The following is a 7,642-nucleotide window of genomic DNA, read 5'->3' on the forward strand; positions in this document are numbered from 1 at the left end:
AGCTGCATAAAAGTGTGCTGGTGTGCGTGTGTGTGTGCGCGCTTGTTGGAAAGGGTGTAAGTTGCATCAACACTACAATCATGAGTTGCATGCAATTTAATTAAATGGTAAGCAAATTTGCGCACAGATCGCTATCGCTGTCACCAGCATATCGCATTTCGCTTCCCGATATAAGGCAACTTTGTTAGTCAGCTGCTTGTTGTTGTTGTTGCTATGCAAATAAATGCCATTGCACTTGCGCAAGTGCATAGAGATTTATGTGCGGGCACTTGGCTGTACAAATATGCAGAGATAAATGCATATAAAGTCCTCTTTGCAGTAAATTTATAGGTTTTTGGGTTAGTCTAAGACCGGTCTGATTGAAATATAGTAAAAGAAAGCCTTAAAAACACAAAACAGTAATTTTTAAGAATTATTTTTTTGTTCTTTACATTTTAAAAAATATTACCAAAACTAGTTCGCAACTAGTCCATTTTGAATACTTTATTGGACCAGTCTTAAAACGTGACAAAAGTTAAAAGAGAGACTTTTAGCAACATTATTTAACAGTATTCTTTAAACTAGTATGTAACTAGTTCGCAACTAGTTCATTTTGAATATTCTATTGAACCAGTTTTAAAACGTAACAAAAACGAAAACTGACACTTTAAACAACAATCTTAAAAAATATATTTTTTAAAACTAGCCTGGCACTAGTAACGCATTGAACTAGACTTAATTAACAAAAAGCGCTAACTTCAAACACGTATGTCTACACCTATACTCTTTACGTTCCATATAAGTTTGCATAAATTATTCCACTATATCTCACATATCAGTTAAAAGACTGTGAAACACTCACTGCCTTAATCATCTCCCAGTGGAAATGAAGTTCTTAACTCTATAATCGCTTTCTTATTCATAGGGCTCTATGTTCACATATTTGCCTATAGGGTTCGTCGCTTGATTAGTTACACATATCTATCCACCTTAATAATTGTTCAGTAAATACTACGCCTTTGTAAATGTATTTGTGGCATGTTGCAACATGACTAATAATAGTCACACTAATTGCAAATAAATTATGAATGAAGCCTGAAGGCGCTCGCAATTAGTTTATCATTGGCATTTCCTGATTATTAGCTGCCTTTGGAGTTGCACGAAGTTCTTGAAATTTGCATTTATCTCAATTAATTTTCAAATAGGAAGTCGTCAAGTGCAAGTTATTTGCAATGTCTAAGAGGCAGTACAGATATAATTACATAAAATTAGGAGAAATGTTCCACATTTGCAAAAATGCTTTAATTTAAAGAGAAATTTGAAGAATTGTAGAGAATTAGAGAAATAGTGCTCAGAAATAGATGTCAAGACCTTAAAACCTGACTGGCTTAATAACGATTTGGTAAAGGAAAGTAAGGGCTGATGGAATATTGGTCATATATTATAAGCTATATATAACACTGTGGAGAATTTCAGACAAACTTAAACGAATGAAATAGTTCAAACCGCTGGTGCTTGCTAAGTGCTACGTCGCTCAAACCATTCTACATTACATTGGTTCGCTTTTTAAAACGAACTGAATGACAATTTTTGTATTTTCCCGCTAAATTTGATCCAACATCCGCTGACTTATATGAATATATCGCATATTGATGGTTAAATACTTGTAGACTTTCAAAGAGCAGATTAGGTTGTAAGACACACAATGCTTTTCGAAAATATCTGGTGTCTGATAAGATACCAAAAAAGGAATGGAAGACACATCTCATATGAGCCTTAGCTTTTATTCTTGCAAAGACCAATTTTCATAAATTAAGGATGTTTGTAAGGCTTTTTGGGAGTTTCGGCGCAAAGTGTAGTTTGGAAGGCGCTGATGAAGTTTCGAAGAACCATAGCAAGCCGAGTATTGCTTACTGCGCAACTTGCGTTTTGTCATTCGTTTCGTCAATTACATGCCAATTTCAAACTACTAACTTGAGTGACTTTCTGATCACAAAATTTTATTCAGGAAACTCTGGTCTTCATGTCTCTTTATAGTAAGTATAAGAAATAAGCTTGATAATTAGCACATACACATTTTGAAGGCAATATCAAAGAGACATGAGGTTTCTATTTTAGCGTGAAGTTAGGATTTTTCTCGGAATAAAGCTTTACCTCGCACTCCATTACTTTTTTCATGTCGTTACGAAGAATTTTGGGTTATCTTGGTTCTTTTACCTAAATTCTCAAGTATTTCACAAATAAACGTATAAGGATCCTCAAGTATATAGCCACTGTCTTGTCTTAAACCTTTCATCAGGCCAGATAAGCTCTTCCAATTTTTGACTTTAGGAAACGCTGGAACTTCACACTTCACTTGTGTTGATCATCCATCTCCTTTCTCTATATCTTTAATTTTCGCATGTTTATATGAAAATATTCTGTTATTCGCAAAATTTTATAACCAAATATTTACGCAACATTATAAAATCAGATTTAATTTCGGATATTTGCTGAGGCCTTAGTGTCAACTCGATAAATGTCGCGAGCTCGTGCGAATTCAGACGAAAATCAGACAAAATTCGTAGAACAAACAGCGAAGCATTGTCAACAAACAAGGTGCGAAAAACACCAGCCAAAAAAAGAAATGCGAAAATAACAACAAACAACAACAACAAGCGCGAAAAAATACCTGATTAATGCCGCACATTTAATTTGCCAACCGAAAATTAATAAATTTGAAATCAGCACACCAACTTAAGGCTGACTCTCTTGCAGCACACGCACAACAACAAACGCGCGCAAACACAGTCGCTACGTGCGCGCAGGCAGTAAATGCAAATTAATACTTCTTGCCACATTTTGGTGCATATTAAAAATTGATTCTGCGCATGTTACCTGCGCGGCGCTGAAAAACGCTGCAAGTACTCGCGCCTTGGAGGCAATAAATTTAGCAATGTGGCACATTCAAACTCGCGCGCGTGTGTGCGTGTGTCGTTGGCGCTGTGCGACTGCCACTGCAAATAATTTCATGCAAATTTATTGGCTGTGTCGCTGCTGCTGCTTCTTCTTACACGTACCTTCCTCCTTGTTAGCGCTTTTGTAGTTTGACTATAGCTAACGCTATAATATTGTTGCTTTTGTTGCTGCTTCGGCACGTGAACCAATTTGCGTACAGCTCATTTGCTGGCGCGTCGTTCGATTCTCATAAATTTCTATAAACACTGCAAAATGTATATTAAATTTTATTTATTCGATTGCGTGCATGCGAGTACGTCCTGGAACGGCGCGATTTGCTGTTGAAAGCGAGGCCATAAGAACGACAGCGCCATCAGTGCGGCAGCATTGGTGTTGCGTTCAGTGAGTGATGAGATTGATGTGCGGTGATTGCGAAGGAATTTCATTTAATAAATAGAATTTATAAGCTTGTGCAGCGCATATGTAGTGGTGGATTCTTATATAATGCGGAGATGTGGAAATTTGCTCTTATTAATTTATTAAATGAACTGTGGAGAGTGTTGCAAGGATCACAAAGCGGATAGATGAAGTGACTAAAAGCGAAGGTAGCATAAAGGAAGATTTAGTTTTATTAACACTGACTAAAACTAAAGAAGTATAGCAGAATTGCCTACAGCTGATTGAATTGATTTTTCCGAAATAGAGGTTACTATAGGATTTTTCATTAGGGCACTACAATAGTAGAACGATAGGGTCCGCAAACAACGTAATATTTTTTCCCGGTCTTGTAGCATTTCTCTGTTGTAAGGTTTGCCATTTTATCATGGAAAGATATAAGATCCAACAACGAGTCGATATTATTAAAATGTACTACCGAAATTCGGTGTCAGTGGCTTCAACTTTAAGAGCACTACGTCTAATTTATGGTCGTCATAATCAACCCGTCAGATCAACAATTGAGCGTCTAGTAGAAAAATTTAAATCCACAGGCACAGTACAAAAAGATCCGATGCCAGTGAAACAAGGAAGTGCCCAAAGTGTCGAAAATATTGCTGCCGTTAGCGCATCAATTGATGAAGACAGAAATCAGTTTCTCATACGTCGTCCTCAAACGTTGCGCATCCCTGTGACGTCTTTGTGGCGAATTTTGCGAAAAAATTTGGCCTACATCCTTACAAGATAAAATTGACGCAAGAATTGAAGCCGCGTGACCACAAGAATCGTCGTATATACTATATGTTCATGGAATTGGGCTGAGCAACAACTTGAAAATGATCCGGATTTTCATCGAAAAATCATCTTCAGTGATGAGGCTCATTTCTGGCTGAATGGCTTCGTCAATAAGCAAAATATGCGTTATTGGTCAGGCAGCAATCCACACGTACTCCATGAGTCACCATTGCATCCCGAAAAATTACGGTTTGGTGCGGTTTATGGGCCGGCGGCGTCATTGGGCCGTACTTCTTCCATAATTATCAAGACCGGCACGTTACTGTGAATGGGAATCGTTACCGCTCAATGATAACCGAATATTTTTGGCCCGAGTTGGATGAAATGGACGAGGACAATATGTGGTTCCAACAGGACAGCGCCACAAGCAACACAGCGAATGTCACAATTTATTTATTGAAAAACAAGTTTAGGGAACGTGTTATCTTACGAAATGGCCACATCGGTCGTGCGATTTGAAGCCGTTAGACTATTTCCTGTGGGGCTACCTCAAGCCTACGATCTATGTCAACAAGCCAGCGACGATTGATGAACTTCGTACGAATGTCGAACGTGAAATTTCAGCAGTATCGGTCGATTTATGATTGAAACCCGTCGAAAATTGGGCTTAGAACTTTACCGGATGCTAACTGTAGAAGCTCTTTCGAAAAGATGAAGTAGAAAAAAGTAATCAGCTCTTTCTTGATTGCTCCGTCTTTATGATATCAAGGCTTAAACACTTAGAAGCTCACACTTTCATATATCTTAGTTTGCTGGTGGAAACAGAAACTTAAACATCAAAGCAGATTTCTCGTGACCTGAAGGCGCTATGTCTACGTGTAAGTTCATATATGGTAGTAATATTTCACGGCTTCTCAAGTCCAACAGCAAGTATTCTAAGTGCGATCCCCATCCTGAGGATCAGCTGTCGTAGCTAATCTAACTTAAAGTCTTGAAATGAGCTTATTTGCATATTTGATTGATTTTTTTATATGGTTACTGAAGAAATTTGCTTTAGAGAAAGTTTTGATAATTTTAAAAAATAGAAATCAACTCTTCTGTTGTCATAAGTTTCCATTTTAGGGTGGTACCCAACGGACTGCTTAAAAAAGCCAAGAAATATCATGCAATGCTGAAGAGGAGTTCAAAATCGAAAAGGAAAACTCAGTTTTTGTATATTGTGATAGCTGCAAGCCTTTCTTGACATAGTCAGATAAAACTAGATAATAAACAAACATTTTTCAATGGAACAGGATATAAGAAAGAGAAACTAACAATGTGAAATTCTTTCCTGTTCTAGAAAAATTCGAGCTTTCTCGGAGCAAGCTCAAAATAAGCAGAGTTGTCTGAAAAGTTTGTATTAAGCAAGCAATAAATCTGACCTTAAACGCAAGCTCACTTGTATTTTCTAAATTTTTTAGTTTTATGGCATAAAAATAGTAATTATTCACGGCCTGTGGTCATAATCCTCTTATTTGTATCATTGATTTTTTACTTTCAAAAATTCTATTGTCAAAGAGTTATTTCTTGCACTCGTCAACTGAAGAATAAATCTATGCTTATTTAAATACATTTCTATGGCAACATACATGTACATATGCATATATGTAAGTATGTATAAGCATGAAATATGCCTTTACCGTTAAATAGCTTCATTCAAGTATCAATAGCCGCCAGCAGAGATTTTTCAAAACTTTAAGCTGATAATGACAAGAAATCACTTGTCACTACACATTTACAGCAGACGGCACACACATCTACACACACTTGTGTTTGTTTATATGTTTATAGATATAACTCAAGTAAAAGGTGCTGCCTCAATAACTTGTCCAAACGAAATTTGACACCCCGCCCGAATGAACTCAATTTGTTCAACAACAAAAATAACAACTTTAACAAGAGCAACAACACATGTTTCACTACCACATACATACAGACAAGTATGCTACAGGGCAAGGAATAACCACAGTAGACATTAAGTACATAAATACGGACAGATATAAAGAATTTTATATACATATATATACATACTTATGCACACATATATGGATATGTGTATGTATATAACTAACCAAAAAAAGTGAAGACAATGCGGCTTCTCGTAGCCCAACAGAGCGCATGTAGTGTGAAGATAAGCAATAAAAACAAGTCTGCGCCGATCTACGGCACATAAAGTCAACTAAGAAAAGAAAGGCGAAAGCAAGGAGCGAAAAATATGAAACCTTTGTGAGATTGAATGCGATTAACAGGCCAATTTCCGAGTGGACACAACAGCTGAAGAGCGATCACATTTCACATGTGTGGGCATAAATTGGCTGCAGTTGCTGGAAAAATTGAAAAATGACGCAGGTCGGCAGAATTAGTGCAGCACACACACGCACACGTACAACAATAACTCCACACAGCAAATCACATGTTGCAAGTGCCACAGTGAGTGCATTTTGAAGACATTTTATTACGATTTCAGACCAAAATGATTATTGCAGTTTTGAATTATTATTTCCACAGGCGGGAAATGTGGCTCACGCACCCACACACACGCGCGCAGACTAGAGCGCACGCACAGCGGTGGCTTCCTGTGCTGGTTATTTATGTGTGTGTGGTGCCTAAGTGTGTATGTTTGTATGTGTGCGCGTCTACCTGCTTCGAATTCAGCTTAATTTGCCGCTGGCGAAGACTTTCTCAGCACAACAAAAGCAACTATAACAGCCACCGCAAGCAGCGGTGACACCAACAATGGGCGAAATGTCCATTAATTATGATTTCCTTTACACGCCACGCTGACAACTGCACCTCGGAGGCACACGTGGTGCATAAATGTGTGGAAGATACATATGTGTGTGTACGTGCTGTCAAGGTGTTAGAATGATCGATGTGGCACGCAGCGTCGCAAGCCGGCGGGTAGTTTCGCCAACTGCAGCAACAATCGTAGTTAAAGTCAGCTTTGTTAAACGCTCAGCTGCTCTGCTCTGCCGCTTAAAGCCACCAACTAACGTCGAAGTTCGTTGCAGCGCCCAACAGCTGTGCAATCAATTGAAATTCTCTTTCAGTTTCAAGAAGAAATGCCGCTAAGCAAGTGTTTTCAACAAGCAAGTGTCTTCAGCACTTTCCTTTGGCATGTTTCCAATAATTCGGTAGCAGCTGTAGGCGAGTTGACAAATGCGCTATTGAATTAGCTGTTGCGTCTGTAATGAATTCTAATTTTCAATATTTGTGTATAAACAAATTAAAATTTTCTAAAGGAAGCAACAACAACAACGGAAAAGCTTTCATTCTCACACTTTTCCCATTCGCTACGGTTTTGCGTGATTAATTTCACTAATTAACTAAAGATAACAATTTGTTTACTAATGGAACGGAGGAAAATGGAAGTCTACAACAGTGTGAGGGTAAAGAAAAGGGACAATTTTTTGAAAGGAATGAGTTAAAGAAGAGTATAGTAGTAGTAGCGGATTATTTTTCAATATTTTGAAATTTTGTTGCAAATTGTAGACAATTATTTTTCCTAAAAAACTAA

Source organism: Bactrocera neohumeralis, chromosome 4 (assembly GCF_024586455.1).
Source record: "Bactrocera neohumeralis isolate Rockhampton chromosome 4, APGP_CSIRO_Bneo_wtdbg2-racon-allhic-juicebox.fasta_v2, whole genome shotgun sequence".
NCBI lineage: Eukaryota > Metazoa > Arthropoda > Insecta > Diptera > Tephritidae > Bactrocera > Bactrocera neohumeralis.